At 47.7% G+C, this 15,840-nt stretch overlaps 1 protein-coding gene across 3 annotated transcripts in view; it reads right to left on the bottom strand.

Annotated features, from left to right (window-relative positions):
- The window catches only part of LOC143766660 (uncharacterized), a 67,038-nt gene that overhangs the window by 30,159 nt on the left and 21,039 nt on the right, over window positions 1-15,840 (bottom strand). The window contains exons 2-3 of one of the 3 annotated variants that reach the window (XM_077254493.1): window positions 3,067-3,246; window positions 394-469 (exon numbers count right to left, since the gene is read on the bottom strand). The gene's annotated coding sequence lies outside the window, so the exon portion shown is untranslated. Of the gene's footprint in view, window positions 1-393; window positions 470-3,066; window positions 3,474-15,840 lie in introns of those variants that run through there. The other 2 variants (XM_077254492.1, XM_077254494.1) reach the window with 2 other exon arrangements.

A 15,840-nucleotide genomic window follows, 5' to 3' on the forward strand; every position in this document is an offset into this window, starting at 1 on the left:
ACAGGCAATAATACAAATAGAAAGTCATGCTACTATAGGAAAACATCCCATGTATCGGGCCTGTAAATGGAGATGTGTAGGACACACTATTACTTACTACAAGCGAAAAGACTAAATAAAATTAGTGCCATAGTCCAAGATATATGCAAGTCATAGAAAGTTTACTATAAATACAAAAAACAACAAAGAATATGGACATAAAAACAGGGGGTACGTGGCAGCATACAGCATGAAAGCAAGGAGCAGGGAGGTAAACTCTGTGTATGACCTGAGTACGTAATGCCAGGTAGAGCGCATCAAGCTAAGTGCATACAAGGATCCATACTGACAGCAATGAAATAACAATTAATCCAAGTTGGGAAAATACCATACGGAACCTCAGTGTAAACATACCAGTGTACGCAGGAGACCACGCTGACTCCAACCCACCCGACGCGCGTTTCGGTACAATCCTTCTTCAGGGGGACACCTATGGGAGTGAAAAGATGTGCAGGAAGTACGGCGGCATCTAAAAATAACTAAAATTGACAAATCTCCGGGCCCGGATGGGATACACCCCCGAGTACTGCAGGAATTAAGTACAGTCATTGATAGACCATTATTTTTAATCTTTAAAGACTCCATAATAACAGGGTCTGTACCACAGGACTGGCGTATAGCAAATGTGGTGCCAATATTCAAAAAAGGGACAAAAACTGAACTAGGAAATTATAGGCCAGTAAGTTTAACCTCTACTGTGGGTAAAATCCTGGAGGGCATTCTAAGGGATACTATACTGGAGTATCTGAAGAGGAATAACCTTATGACCCAGTATCAGCACGGGTTTACTAGGGACTGTTCATGTCAGACAAATCTGATCAGCTTCTATGAAGAGGTAAGTTCTGGACTGGACCAAGGGAACCCAGAGGACGTAGTGTATATGGACTATTCAAAAGCTTTTGATACGGTGCCACACAATAGGTTGATACATAAAATGAGAATAATGGGGATAGGGGAAAATATGTGTAAGTGGGTTGAGAGTTGGCTCAGGGATAGGAAACAAAGGGTAGTTATTAATGGAGCACACTCGGACTGGGTCGCGGTTAGCAGTGGGGTGCCACAGGGGTCAGTATTGGGCCCTCTTCTTTTTAACATATTTATTAATGACCTTGTAGGGGGCATACAGAGTAGAATTTCAATATTTGCAGATGACACTAAACTCTGCAGGGTAATCAATACAGGGGAGGACAATTTTATATTACAGGATGATTTATGTAAACTAGAAGCTTGGGCTGATAAATGGCAAATGAGCTTTAATGGGGATATATGTAAGGTCATGCACTTGGGTAGAAGTAATAAGATGTATAACTATGTGCTTAATTCTAAATCTCTGGGCAAAACCGTCAATGAAAAAGACCTGGGTGTATGGGTGGATGACAAACTCATATTCAGTGGCCAGTGTCAGGCAGCTGCTACAAAGGCAAATAAAATAATGGGATGTATTAAAAGAGGCATAGATGCTCCTGAGGAGAACATAATTCTACCTCTTTACAAGTCACTAGTTCGACCACACTTAGAATACTGTGCACAGTTCTGGTCTCCGGTGTATAAGAAAGACATAGCTGAACTAGAGCGGGTGCAGAGAAGAGCGACCAAGGTTATTAGAGGACTGGGGGGTCTGCAATACCAAGATAGGTTATTACACTTGGGGCTATTTAGTTTGGAAAAACGAAGGCTAAGGGGTGATCTTATTTTAATGTATAAATATATGAGGGGACAGTACAAAGACCTTTCTGATGATCTTTTTAATCATAGACCTGAGACAGGGACAAGGGGGCATCCTCTACGTCTGGAGGAAAGAAGGTTTAAGCATAATAACAGACGCGGATTCTTTACTGTAAGAGCAGTGAGACCATGGAACTCTCTGCAGTATGATGTTGTACTGAGTGATTCATTACTTAAATTTAAAAGGGGACTGGATACCTTCCTTGAAAAGTATAATATCACAGGTTATATATACACTAGATTCCTTGATAAGGCGTTGATCCAGGGAACTAGTCTGATTGCCGTATGTGGAGTCGGGAAGGAATTTTTTTCCCCAGTGTGGAGCTTACTCTTTGCCACATGGGATTTTTTGCCTTCCTCTGGATCAACATGTTAGGGCATGTTAGGTTAGGCTATGGGTTAAACTAGATGGACTTACAGTCTTCCTTCAACCTTAATAACTATGTAACTATATTCATTACCTTAATGAGCGGTGCCACGTGATTACTCGGCAGGAAGAGCTCCAGGCGTTGGCGGCAGATACGAGATGCAGTGCCAGCACAGACAAAGCGCCGGTAGGCGAGTATGATGTGTGACTGGAAGCCGGCTCCTGCCTCTGTGACCCGCTGCTCCGCCACTCCCCCTCCGGCTTTCTGGGACCGTGACTTGTGTATAAGCCGAGGGGGGCGCTTTCAGCACAAAAAAAATGTGCTAAAAACCTTGGCTTATACACGATTATATACGGTATTACATGAAAAACACCAAAAAATAAAATAGTGGATGGATGTACTGGGGGAACCAAGAAAGTGGCACTGTAAGGCATCAAGAATGGGGATAAGGGAGGATTTATTATTATCTAGTGGTTTGGGTGGAAGCAGATTGAGTGGGGCTTCTTGTATTAGTATAATGTGTGTGGAAGATGGTGGTAGTGTGGGAACATTGTGTCCGGAGGGCCAAAAAAGAGGCCCCGTACTATGACAGTAATAACGGTTTCCTTGGTTCCCGTCTTTCATAGTTGGGTCGTTTGTATCTATCAGCGGAAAAGGAACAAAACCATTATGATTCTTATAAGGAGACAACACAAACCCCCTAAATATAACATTTTATAACAACCCCACAATCTGTGACTCTTCAGGGTAAATCGCTCTCTCACCATTGGATTAGAGCTGATACTATGAAGCTAAAGTGACTAAACAGACTTTCTGTCACCTCCATAAAGGGGCACTTTTCCGTGTTTGTCAGAACAGAACTGTCTGAGGATTATTAGAGGTGATAGTTTCCCCCCCAATTAGAAGGGACACCTGTGGATATTGGGGTCTTTACCTGCTACAGTTCTGGTGGGATTCACTCGGTAAAGTGCTGGAATCACTTTCTCCCAAAGGGTTAAATGGCGTCTGTAACTTCAATGTCTTTCTATGAAGCTTCTTCCGAACTTTCTTCCTCTGTTTTCTCCCGTATTTCTATTACTCTCCGGAATCAGGAATGTATTAAGTCCTATAGAAACTGTGAAGAAAGAATCATTTCTAGTTCTGTGTTTCCAGGATTCTTCTTGTGGGAATTGGCTGCGATATCCCCTGTGCAATATATTTCTAGTATTAATGCGCCAGTAATGGGGAATCTCCACATCCTTCCACCCGCAGCCGCACTCCACATAGAGAATAATGGAGCCTCCAGCACCAACCTCCACCCGCAGAGCCGCACTCCACATAGAGAATAATGGAGCCTCCAGCACCGACCTCCACCCGCAGAGCCGCACTCCACATAGAGAATAATGGAGCCTCCAGCACCGACCTCCACCCACAGAGCCGCACTCCACATAGAGAATAATGGAGCCTCCAGCACCGACCTCCACCCGCAGAGCCGCACTCCACATAGAGAATAATGGGGCCTCCAGCACCGACCTCCACCCGCAGAGCCGCACTCCACATAGAGAATAATGGAGCCTCCAGCACCGACCTCCACCCGCAGAGCCGCACTCCACATAGAGAATAATGGGGCCTCCAGCACCGACCTCCACCCGCAGAGCCGCACTCCACATAGAGAATAATGGGGCCTCCAGCACCGACCTCCACCCGCAGAGCCGCACTCCACATACAGAATAATGGGGCCTCCAGCACCGACCTCCACCCGCAGAGCCGCACTCCACATAGAGAATAATGGGGCCTCCAGCACCGACCTCCACCCGCAGAGCCGCACTCCACATAGAGAATAATGGGGCCTCCAGCACCGACCTCCACCCGCAGAGCCGCACTCCACATACAGAATAATGGGGCCTCCAGCACCGACCTCCACCCGCAGAGCCGCACTCCACATAGGGAATAATGGAGCCTCCAGTACTGACCTCCACCCGCAGAGCCACACTCCACATAGAGAATAATGGGGCCTCCAGCACCGACCTCCACCGCAGAGCCGCACTCCACATAGAGAATAATGGAGCCTCCAGCACCGACCTCCACCCGCAGAGCCGCACTCCACATAGAGAATAATGGAGCCTCCAGCACCGACCTCCACCCGCAGAGCCGCACTCCACATAGAGAATAATGGGGCCTCCAGCACTGACCTCCACCCGCAGAGCCGCACTCCACATAGAGAATAATGGGGCCTCCAGCACTGACCTCCACCCGCAGAGCTGCACTCCACATAGAGAATAATGGGGCCTCCAGCACCGACCTCCACCCGCAGAGCCACACTCCACATAGAGAATAATGGGGCCTCCAGCACCGACCTCCACCCGCAGAGCCACACTCCACATAGAGAATAATGGAGCCTCCAGCACCGACCTCCACCCGCAGAGCCGCACTCCACATAGAGAATAATGGGGCCTCCAGCACCGACCTCCACCCGCAGAGCCGCACTCCACATAGAGAATAATGGAGCCTCCAGCACCGACCTCCACCCGCAGAGCCACACTCCACATAGAGAATAATGGGGCCTCCAGCACCGACCTCCACCCGCAGAGCCACACTCCACATAGAGAATAATGGAGCCTCCAGCACCAACCTCCACCCGCAGAGCCGCACTCCACATAGAGAATAATGGGGCCTCCAGCACCGACCTCCACCCGCAGAGCCGCCCTCCACATAGAGAATAATGGAGCCTCCAGCACCGACCTCCACCCGCAGAGCCGCACTCCACATAGAGAATAATGGGGCCTCCAGCACCGACCTCCACCCGCAGAGCCGCACTCCACATAGAGAATAATGGAGCCTCCAGCACCGACCTCCACCCGCAGAGCCGCCCTCCACATAGAGAATAATGGAGCCTCCAGCACCGACCTCCACCCGCAGAGCCGCACTCCACATAGAGAATAATGGGGCCTCCAGCACCGACCTCCACCCGCAGAGCAGCACTCCACATAGAGAATAATGGAGCCTCCAGCACCGACCTCCACCCGCAGAGCCGCCCTCCACATAGAGAATAATGGAGCCTCCAGCACCGACCTCCACCCGCAGAGCCGCCCTCCACATAGAGAATAATGGAGCCTCCAGCACTGACCTCCACCCGCAGAGCTGCACTCCACATAGGGAATAATGGGGCCTCCAGCACCGACCTCCACCCGCAGAGCCACACTCCACATAGAGAATAATGGAGCATCCAGCACCAACCTCCACCCGCAGAGCCGCACTCCACATAGAGAATAATGGAGCATCCAGCACCAACCTCCACCCGCAGAGCCGCACTCCACATAGAGAATAATGGAGCCTCCAGCACCGACCTCCACCCGCAGAGCCGCACTCCACATAGAGAATAATGGAGCCTCCAGCACCGACCTCCACCGCAGAGCCGCACTCCACATAGAGAATGGAGCCTCCAGCACCGACCTCCACCCGCAGAGCCGCACTCCACATAGAGAATAATGGGGCCTCCGGCACCGACCTCCACCAGCAGAGCCGCACTCCACATAGAGAATAATGGGGCCTCCAGCACCTACCTCCACCAGCAGAGCCGCACTCCACATAGAGAATAATGGGGCCTCCAGCACCTACCTCCACCCGCAGAGCCGCACTCCACATATACGGCTGTTCTGTGCGCACAGGACCTGTGATGAGGTCACAGGAGGGGAGGAGTCAGGGGTCACATGATCAGGGGCCTCAGTGTATGCAGGACTCTGCTGTGCTGGTTGTCGGTTACCAGAAAAATGCACACAGGAAAATTCCCCACATGGAAAATTGCCAATTGCAGCATCACAAAGATTCAGATCTATGATATTTCAGGTGCAAGGTGAGGATGTTCACGTAATATGTGATCAACTTGTGATTTACAGTTGACCTAGTGCAAAACTGCAAAAATGATGGTCTGTGATTTGCAGCAGTCTGTCATTCTCAGCACTAGATAGATCTAGTCTGCTCTCTTCTCTCACTGATTCTGCCTTACTCCTCCCACCAGCCCAGAGCAGCACATGCAGAACCAGCAGCAGTGTGATCCAGAGGAGCCATCACTGCTATCAGTGCTCACAAAAGAATCACTGCTGCTGGCAGAGATATTTGGTCCTGGAAGCCCAGAAGGCACAGCAGGAAGGTGAGATTCTGTCACTTGTACCACTTTGTGTTCTTGCTGAGAATGTATGATGTGCCTTTGCAGTGGAGTCCAATGGGCCCCAGTGCGAAATTTGGCCCTTCGCCCCCCCACACACACACACACACATTGGTCAGATGTATGGGCCCCTGTAGTGTTATAAATTCTATAAAGACGTATGAATTGCCCCCCTCCCCCTTCATTATGTAGTAATGTCCCCCATCCTGGTACATATGCCCATCATCCTGGTGAATATGTCTGCATCCTGGTATATATGTCCTAATGTTGGTATCTATGGTCCCCATCCTAGTATGTATGGTCCACATGATCTCCATCCTGGTATTTATGCCTCCTTTCTGGTATATATGTCCCTATCCTGGTTTACATGGTCCCCAATATTGTGTTTAATTATGCATTAGGGTCAGAACGGGGACACATAAATAGGGTATGTGCACACGATGCAGATTTAGTGCAGAATTGGTGCAGAACTGCACTGTGATTTACAGTGCAATGTAAATCAATGTGAAAAATAAAAAGCTGTGCACATGGTGCAGAAAAATCTGCGCAGAAACGCTGCAGATTTCAAAGCAGTGCATGTCACTTCTTTTGTGCGTTTCTGCAGCGTTTCTGCACCCCTCCATTAATAGAAATCTGCAGTGGTAAAATCTGCACAAAAAACGCATAAAAAACGCACAAAAAATGCACTAAAAACGCATAAAAAACGCACCTGTGGATTCTGCCAGGAGATGAAGATTTAGTGCAGAAAATTCTGCACCACATTTCCTACGTGTGCACATAGTCTAGGATTGGGGACCATGTAAACCAGGATAGGGACATATATACCAGCATTAGGACATATATACCAGGATGCAGACATATTCACCAGGATGATGGGCATATATACCAGTATGGGGGACATTACTACATAATGAAGGGGGGGGGGGGCAATTCATACGTCTTTATAGAATTTAGAACACTACAGGGGCCCATACATCTGACCGTGTGTGTGGGGGAAGGGCCTAATTTCGCACTGGGGCCCATCGGACTCCACTGCAAAAGCATATAATTCATTCTCAGCAAGAACACAAAGTGGTGCAAGTGACAGATTCTCACAGACCAACTATCTCTGCCAGCAGCAGTGATACTTTTGTGAGCACTGATAGCAGTGATGGCTCCTCTGGATCACACTGCTGCTGGTTCTGCCTGTGCTGCTGCTCTGGGCTGGTGGGAGGAGTAAGGCAGAATCAGTGAGAGAAGAGAGCAGACTAGATCTATCTAGTGCTGATAATGACAGACTGCTGCAAACCACAGATCATCATTTTTGCAGTTTTGCACTAGGTCAACTGTAAATCACAAGTTGATCACATATTATGTGAACATCCTCACCTTGCACCTGAAATATAGATCTGAAACTTTTGTGATGCTGTAATTGGAAATTTTCCGTGTGGGGAATTTTCCGTGTGGGGAATTTTCCATGTGGGGAATTTTCCGTGTGGGGAATTTTCTGTGTGGGCAATTTTCCTGTGGGCATTTTTCCTGTGGGCAATTTTCCTGTGTGCATTTTTCAGGGACCCATTTGTTCTTTCCCTTTGTTGTTTCTTGTGTCATTTATTATCTTTATGTCACATTTGTGTATTGGTTCTGACATTTGGTATCCTCTTGTCATGTGATAATCACTATATAAGGGACATGACTGTTGTGAATTCTGTTTGTGGGCTCCCTCTGGTGGCTGCTGGTGGTACTGGAGGACTTATGTGATTTGCGGTCTCCAGTCCATCTGTTTCCATCAGGAAGTGGGAGTTCCTTATTTAACCTGGTTCCTTTGTCATTCTGTTGCCGGCGAACAATGTTATCAGAGCTCCTCTGTTGCTTGTTACCTGCTCCAAAGTCTGCTGATTCAGCTAAGTTGGATCATTTGTATTTTTGTATGTTTTTGTCCAGCGTGCATTAATGTGAATCTTGCAGCTGGAAGCTCTAGTGAACTGAAATGACCACTCCGGTGTCATGAGTTGATATCGGAGTTTAAGGTTATTTCAGGATGGTATTTTGTAGGGTTTTGAGTTGACCGCGAAGTCCTCTTTTGTATTTTCTGCTATCTAGTTAGTGGGCCTCTCTTTGCTGAACCTGTATTCATACTACGTATGTGTTTTCCTCTTCACTAACCGTCATTATATGTTGGGGGCCACTATCATCTTTTGGGGTTTCTCTGGAGGCAAGCCAGGTCTGTGTTTCCTCTACTAGGGGTAGCTAGACCTCCGGCTGGTGCGAGATGTCTAGGGATAAAACGCAGGCACGCCCCCCGGCTATTGCTAGTTGTGCGTTAGGTTCAGCATCGCGGTCAGCTTAGATTCCATCATCCTAGAGCTAGTCCTGTTTTTGCTTATGTCCCTGCCATTGGGAATCATGACAGTATCGCCGGCCCACAATGTGTTAAATGTATTGGCTGAAGAAAGAGAGGAAAGAAGTTTCTGAAACCTTTTTTTTTTTTTTACTCTGAAGTTCAGTCTAGCCATAATTGCAGTCTGCTGCTTTCCTCTCCTCTTAATCCCTGAATGGCTCAGATCTCAGCTGTTGAGAAATGGATATCCAGAGTTTAGCTTCAAATCTGAATAATCTTGCTTCTAGGGTTCAAAATATACAAGACTTTGTCATACATGCTCCTATGTCTGAACCTAAAATTCCTACACCAGAGTTTTTTTCTGGAGATAGATCTCGTTTTTTGAATTTTAAGCACAATTGTAAATTGTATCTTTCTCTGAGATCTCACTCCGCTGGAGACCCCGCTCAGCAGGTTAAGATTGTTATTTCCTTGCTGCGGGGTGACCCCCAGAATTGGGCATTTGCATTGGTGCCAGGGGATCCTGCGCTGCTCAGTGTGGATGCGTTTTTTCTGGCGTTGGGGTTGCTCTATGAGGAACCTAATTTGGAGATTCAGGCTGAAAAAGCCTTGATAGCCCTCTCTCAAGGGCATGATGAAGCTGAAATATATTGTCAAAAATTTCGAAAATGGTCTGTGCTTACTCAGTGGAATGAGTGCGCCCTGGCGGCGAATTTCAGAGAGGGTCTCTCTGATGCCGTTAAAGATGTCATGGTGGGGTTTCCTGCGCCCTCAGGTCTGAATGAGTCCATGACAATGGCTATTCACATTGATCGGCGTTTACGGGAGCGCAAACCTGTGCACCATTTGGCGGTGTCTTCTGAGCGGGCGCCGGAGAATATGCAGTGTGATAGAATTCTGTCCAGAAGTGAACGGCAGAATTACAGGCGTAAAAATGGGTTGTGCTTCTATTGTGGTGATTCTGCTCATGTTATATCAGCATGCTCTAAACGCACAAAAAAGGTTGATAAGTCTTTTGCAATTAGCACTTTACAGTCTAGGTTTATTTTGTCTGTGACTTTGATTTGTTCGTTATCATCTATTACCGTGGATGCCTATGTGGATTCTGGCGCCGCCCTGAGCCTTATGGATTGGTCCTTTGCCAGGCGCTGTGGGTTTAGTCTGGATCCTCTGGAAGTCCCTATCCCTTTGAAGGGTATTGACTCCACACCACTGGCTAGGAATAAACCACAATACTGGACACAAGTGACTATGTGTATGACTCCAGACCATCAGGAGGTGATTCGCTTCCTTGTGTTGTATAACTTGCATGATGTCTTAGTGCTTGGATTGCCATGGTTGCAAACTCATAATCCAGTCCTTGACTGGAAAACGATGTCTGTGTTAAGCTGGGGATGTCAGGGGGTTCATGGGGACGTACCTTTGGTTTCCATTGCTTCATCTATTCCCTCTGAGGTTCCGGCATTTTTGTCGGACTACTGTGATGTTTTTGAGGAGCCTAAACTTAGTTCGCTCCCTCCTCACAGGGATTGTGATTGTGCTATAGACTTGATTCCTGTCAGCAAATTCCCGAAAGGTCGTTTGTTCAATCTGTCAGTGCCTGAGCATGCTGCTATGCGAGAATATATTAAGGAGTCCTTGGAAAAGGGACATATCCGTCCATCCTCGTCCCCTTTAGGAGCAGGTTTTTTTTTCGTGGGTAAAAAAAGATGGTTCCCTGAGGCCTTGTATTGATTATCGGCTGTTGAATAAGATTACAGTCAAATATCAGTATCCTTTGCCATTACTGACTGATTTATTTGCTCGTATTAAGGGGGCAAGGTGGTTCTCTAAGATTGATCTTCGGGGTGCGTATAATTTGGTGCGGATTAAGCAGGGAGATGAGTGGAAAACTGCATTTAATACGCCCGAGGGCCATTTTGAGTATTTGGTAATGCCTTTTGGTCTTTCTAATGCCCCTTCAGTCTTTCAGTCCTTTATGCACAATATTTTCCGTGAATATCTGGATAAATTTATGATTGTGTATTTGGATGATATTTTGATTTTTTCTGATGACTGGGAGTCGCATGTTCAACAGGTCAGGAAGGTTTTTCAGGTTTTGCGGGCCAATTCTTTGTTTGTAAAGGGTTCAAAGTGTATTTTTGGGGTTCAGAAGATCTCTTTTTTGGGGTACATTTTTTCCCCTTCTTCTATTGAGATGGATCCTGTCAAGGTTCGGGCTATTTGCAATTGGACGCAACCTACTTCCCTTAAGAGTCTTCAGAAATTCTTGGGCTTTGCTAATTTCTATCGTCGATTCATAACTGGTTTTTCAAGTGTTGTTAAGCCTCTGACTGATTTGACGAGGAAGGGTGCTGATGTTGCCAATTGGTCCTCTGCGGCTGTGGAGGCCTTTCGGGAGCTTAAGCGCCGCTTTTCTTCGGCTCCTGTGTTGCGCCAGCCTGATGTTTCACTCCCTTTTCAGGTCGAGGTTGATGCTTCCGAGATCGGAGCGGGGGCGGTTTTGTCGCAGAGAAGTTCCGATTGCTCAGTGATGAGACCATGTGCGTTCTTTTCTCGAAAATTTTCGCCCGCCGAGCGAAACTATGATGTTGGTAATCGGGAGCTCTTGGCTATGAAGTGGGCATTTGAGGAGTGGCATCATTGGCTTGACGGTGCTAGACATCAGGTGGTGGTCTTGACTGATCACAAGAATCTGATTTACCTTGAGTCTGCCAGGCGTCTGAATCCTAGACAGGCACGCTGGTCGTTGTTTTTCTCCCGGTTTAATTTTGTGGTTTCATACCTACCTGGTTCAAAAAATGTGAAGGCAGATGCCCTTTCTAGGAGTTTTGAGCCTGACTCCCCTGTTGATTCTGAGCCTACGGGTATCCTTAAAGATGGGGTGATATTGTCTGCTGTCTCCCCTGACTTGCGACGTGCTTTGCAGGAGTTTCAGGCGGATAGGCCTGATCGTTGTCCGCCTGGGAGACTTTGTTCCAGATGAGTGGACCAGTAGAGTCATCTTGGAGGTTCATTCTTCTGCGTTGGCAGGCCACCCTGGAATCTTTGGTACCAGAGATTTGGTGGCCAGGTCCTTCTGGTGGCCTTCCCTGTCTCGGGATGTGCGTACTTTCGTGCAGTCTTGTGATGTTTGTGCTCGGGCCAAGCCTTGCTGTTCTCGGGCTAGTGGATTGTTGTTGTCCTTGCCTATTCCGAAGAGGCCTTGGACGCACATCTCTATGGACTTTATTTCGGATCTCCCGGTTTCTCAGAAAATGTCCGTCATCTGGGTGGTGTGTGACCGTTTTTCTAAAATGGTTCATTTGGTACCCTTGCCCAAATTGCCTTCTTCATCTGAGTTGGTTCCTCTATTTTTTCAGAATGTGGTGCGTTTACATGGTATCCCGGAAAACATAGTTTCTGACAGGGGATCTCAATTTGTGTCTAGATTTTGGCGGGCGTTCTGTGCCAGGATGGGCATTAATTTGTCTTTTTCGTCTGCATTCCATCCTCAGACGAATGGCCAGACGGAGCGAACTAATCAGACCTTGGAGACTTATTTGAGGTGTTTTGTGTCTGCTGATCAGGATGACTGGGTCGCCTTTTTGCCGTTGGCAGAGTTTGCCCTCAATAATCGGGCTAGTTCTGCCACTCTGGTTTCTCCTTTCTTTTGCAATTCGGGGTTTCACTCTCGTTTTTCATCTGGCCAGGTGGAATCTTCGGATTGCCCTGGAGTGGACACGGTGGTGGATAGACTGCACCGGATTTGGAGTCATGTGGTGGACAATTTGAAGTTGTCTCAGGAGAAGACTCAGCAGTTTGCTAATCGTCGTCGTCGTGCGGGTCATCGTCTTCGTGTTGGGGACTTGGTGTGGTTATCTTCTCGTTTTGTCCATATGAAGGTCTCTTCTCCTAAGTTTAAACCTCGGTTCATAGGTCCTTATAAGATTTTGGAGATTCTTAATCCTGTATCTTTTCGTTTGGACCTACCAGCATCTTTCACTATTCAGAATGTCTTCCATCGGTCGTTGTTGCGGAGGTACGAGGTACCGGTTGTTCCTTCTGTTGAGCCTCCTGCTCCTGTGCTGGTGGAGGGTGAATTGGAGTATGTTGTGGAGAAGATTTTGGACTCTCGCGTTTCCAGACGTAGACTTCAATATTTAGTTAAATGGAAGGGTTACGGTCAGGAAGATAATTCTTGGGTGACTGCCTCTGATGTTCATGCCTCTGATTTGGTCCGCGCCTTTCATAGGGCTCATCCAGATCGCCCTGGTGGTTCTCATGAGGGTTCGGTGCCCCCTCCTCAAGGGGGGGGTACTGTTGTGAATTCTGTTTGTGGGCTCCCTCTGGTGGCTGCTGGTGGTACTGGAGGACTTATGTGTTATGGTTTCCAATGGCAAGGAAACATCAGAAGCATAGAATAAACGGACAAGCTCTCGGGTGATGGAAACTAGAGCTGACCGCGATGCTAAACCTACACACCACACTAGAAGTAGCCAGGGGGCATTCCTGCGTTGTCTCTAGATGCCGCGCGCCAGCCGGAGAACTATCTACCCCTGGTAGAAGAAAACACAGTCCTGGCTTGCCTCCAGAGAATGTCCCCACAGGAGATAGCAGCCCCCCACATATAATAACGGTGAGAGCAGATGAAAAGACACACGTAGTATGAAAGCAGATTTAGCACAGAGAGGCCCGCTAACTAAATAGCAGAAAGATACAACAGAGGACTTCGCGGTCAGCTGCAAAACCCTTCAAAACACCATCCTGAAATTACCTTAACTCATGTGACAACTCATGACACCGGAGTGGTAATTTCAGCCCAACAAGAGCTTCCAGCTGCAGAGATTCACATAAGTGCAAACTGGACAAAACATACAAAAATAGACTTAAGGACTAAAGTGTCCAACTTAGCTGAGCAGAAAACTGGGAGCAGGAACATGCAACAGAATCACTCTGGATACATTGATGGCCAGCATTAGAATGACTGAGGAGCAAGGTTAAATAGGATACTCCCACATCCTGATAGGAACAGGTGAACTGAGAAGGCAAAGCTTGCAGGACACCAGTACCACAAGAGACCACCGGGGGAGCCCACGAACCGAATCACAACAGTACCCCCCCCTTAAGGAGGGGGCACCTGGATGAGCCCTATGAAAGGCACGGACCAAATCAGAAGCATGAACATCAGAAGCTGTAACCCAAGAATTATCCTCTTGACCGTAGCCCTTCCATTTCACCAGATATTGAAGTCTCCGTCTGGAAACACGGGAGTCCAAGATTTTCTCCACCACGTACTCCAATTCACCCTCAACCAGCACAGGAGCAGGAGGCTCAACAGAAGGCACAAGTGGTACCTCATACCTCCGCAATAATGACCGATGGAAGACATTATGGATAGCAAAGGATGCTGGGAGGTCCAAACGAAAAGACACAGGGTTAAGAATTTCCAAAATCTTATAAGGACCGATGAACCGAGGCTTAAACTTAGGAGAAGAGACCCTCATAGGGACAAAACGGGAGGACAACCACACCAAGTCCCCAACACGAAGACTCCACCTGACCAGATGAAAAACGAGGATGGAACCCTGAATTGCAAAAGAAAGGGGAGACCAAAGTGGCAGAACTGGCCCGATTATTAAGGGCAAACTCAGCCAACGGCAAAAAGGAGACCCAGTCATCCTGATCAGCAGACACGAAACACCTCAAATAAGTCTCCAAGGTCTGATTAGTACGTTCCGTCTGGCCATTTGGGGATGAAATGCAGACGAAAAAGACAAATCAATGCCCATCCTGGCACAAAACGCCCGCCAAAATCTGGACACAAACTGGGATCCCCTGTCGGAAACGATATTCTCCGGAATACCATGCAGCCGAACCACATTCTGAAAAAACAGGGGCACCAACTCAGATGAGGAAGGCAGCTTGGGCAAGGGCACCAAATGAACCATCTTAGAAAAGCGGTCACACACCACCCAAATGACGGACATCTTCTGAGAAACAGGGAGATCAGAAATAAAATCCATAGAGATGTGTGTCCAAGGCCTCTTAGGAACAGGCAAGGGCAACAACAACCCACTAGCCCGAGAACAACAAGGCTTGGCCCGAGCACAAACATCGCAAGACTGCACAAAAGTACGCACGTCCCGAGACAGGGAAGGCCACCAGAAGGACCTAGCCACCAAATCTCTGGTACCAAAAATTCCCGGATGACCTGCCAACGCAGAAGAATGAACCTCCGAGATGACTCCATTGGTCCACTCATCCGGCACAAACAATCTACCAGGCGGACAACGATCAGGCCGATCCGCCTGAAACTCTTGTAAAGCACGTCGCAGGTCTGGGAAGACAGCAGACAATATCACCCCATCCTTAAGTATACCCGTAGGTTTAGAATCACCAGGGGAATCAGGTTCAAAACTCCTAGAAAGGGCATCCGCCTTCACATTCTTAGTACCTGGCAGATAGGAAACCACAAAATTAAACCGGGAGAAAAACAACGACCAGCGCGCCTGTCTAGGATTCAGACGTCTGGCCGACTCAAGATAAATCAAATTTTTGTGATCAGTCAAGACCACCACCTGATGTTTAGCACCCTCAAGCCAATGACGCCACTCCTCGAATGCCCACTTCATCGCCAAAAGCTCCCGATTACCGACGTCATAATTTCGCTCGGCGGGCGAAAATTTTCGAGAAAAGAACGCACAAGGTCTCATCACTGAACAATCTGAACTTTTCTGCGACAAAACCGCCCCCGCTCCGATCTCGGAAGCATCAACTTCCACCTGAAAAGGAAGAGAAACATCAGGCTGGCACAACACCGGAGCAGAAGAAAAACGGCGCTTAAGCTCCCGAAAGGCCTCCACAGCAGCAGGAGACCAATCTGCAACATCAGCACCCTTTTTAGTCAAATCAGTCAAAGGCCTGACAACGCTAGAAAAAACAGTTATGAATCGACGATAAAAGTTAGCAAAGCCCAAAAATTTCTGAAGGCCCTTAAGAGAAGTCGGTTGCGTCCAGTCACAAATAGCCCGAACCTTCACAGGATCCATCTCAATAGAAGAGGGGGAAAAAATGTACCCCAAAAAAGAAATCTTCTGAACCCCAAAAACACACTTTGAACCTTTAACAAACAGAGAATTGGTCCGCAAAACCTGAAAAACCCTCCTAACTTGTTGAACATGAGATTCCCAGTCATCCGAAAAAATCAAGATATCGTCCAAATACACAATCATAAATTCATCCAGTTATTCACGGAAAATATT

This window comes from Ranitomeya variabilis, chromosome 4 (assembly GCF_051348905.1).
Source record: "Ranitomeya variabilis isolate aRanVar5 chromosome 4, aRanVar5.hap1, whole genome shotgun sequence".
Lineage (NCBI taxonomy): Eukaryota > Metazoa > Chordata > Amphibia > Anura > Dendrobatidae > Ranitomeya > Ranitomeya variabilis.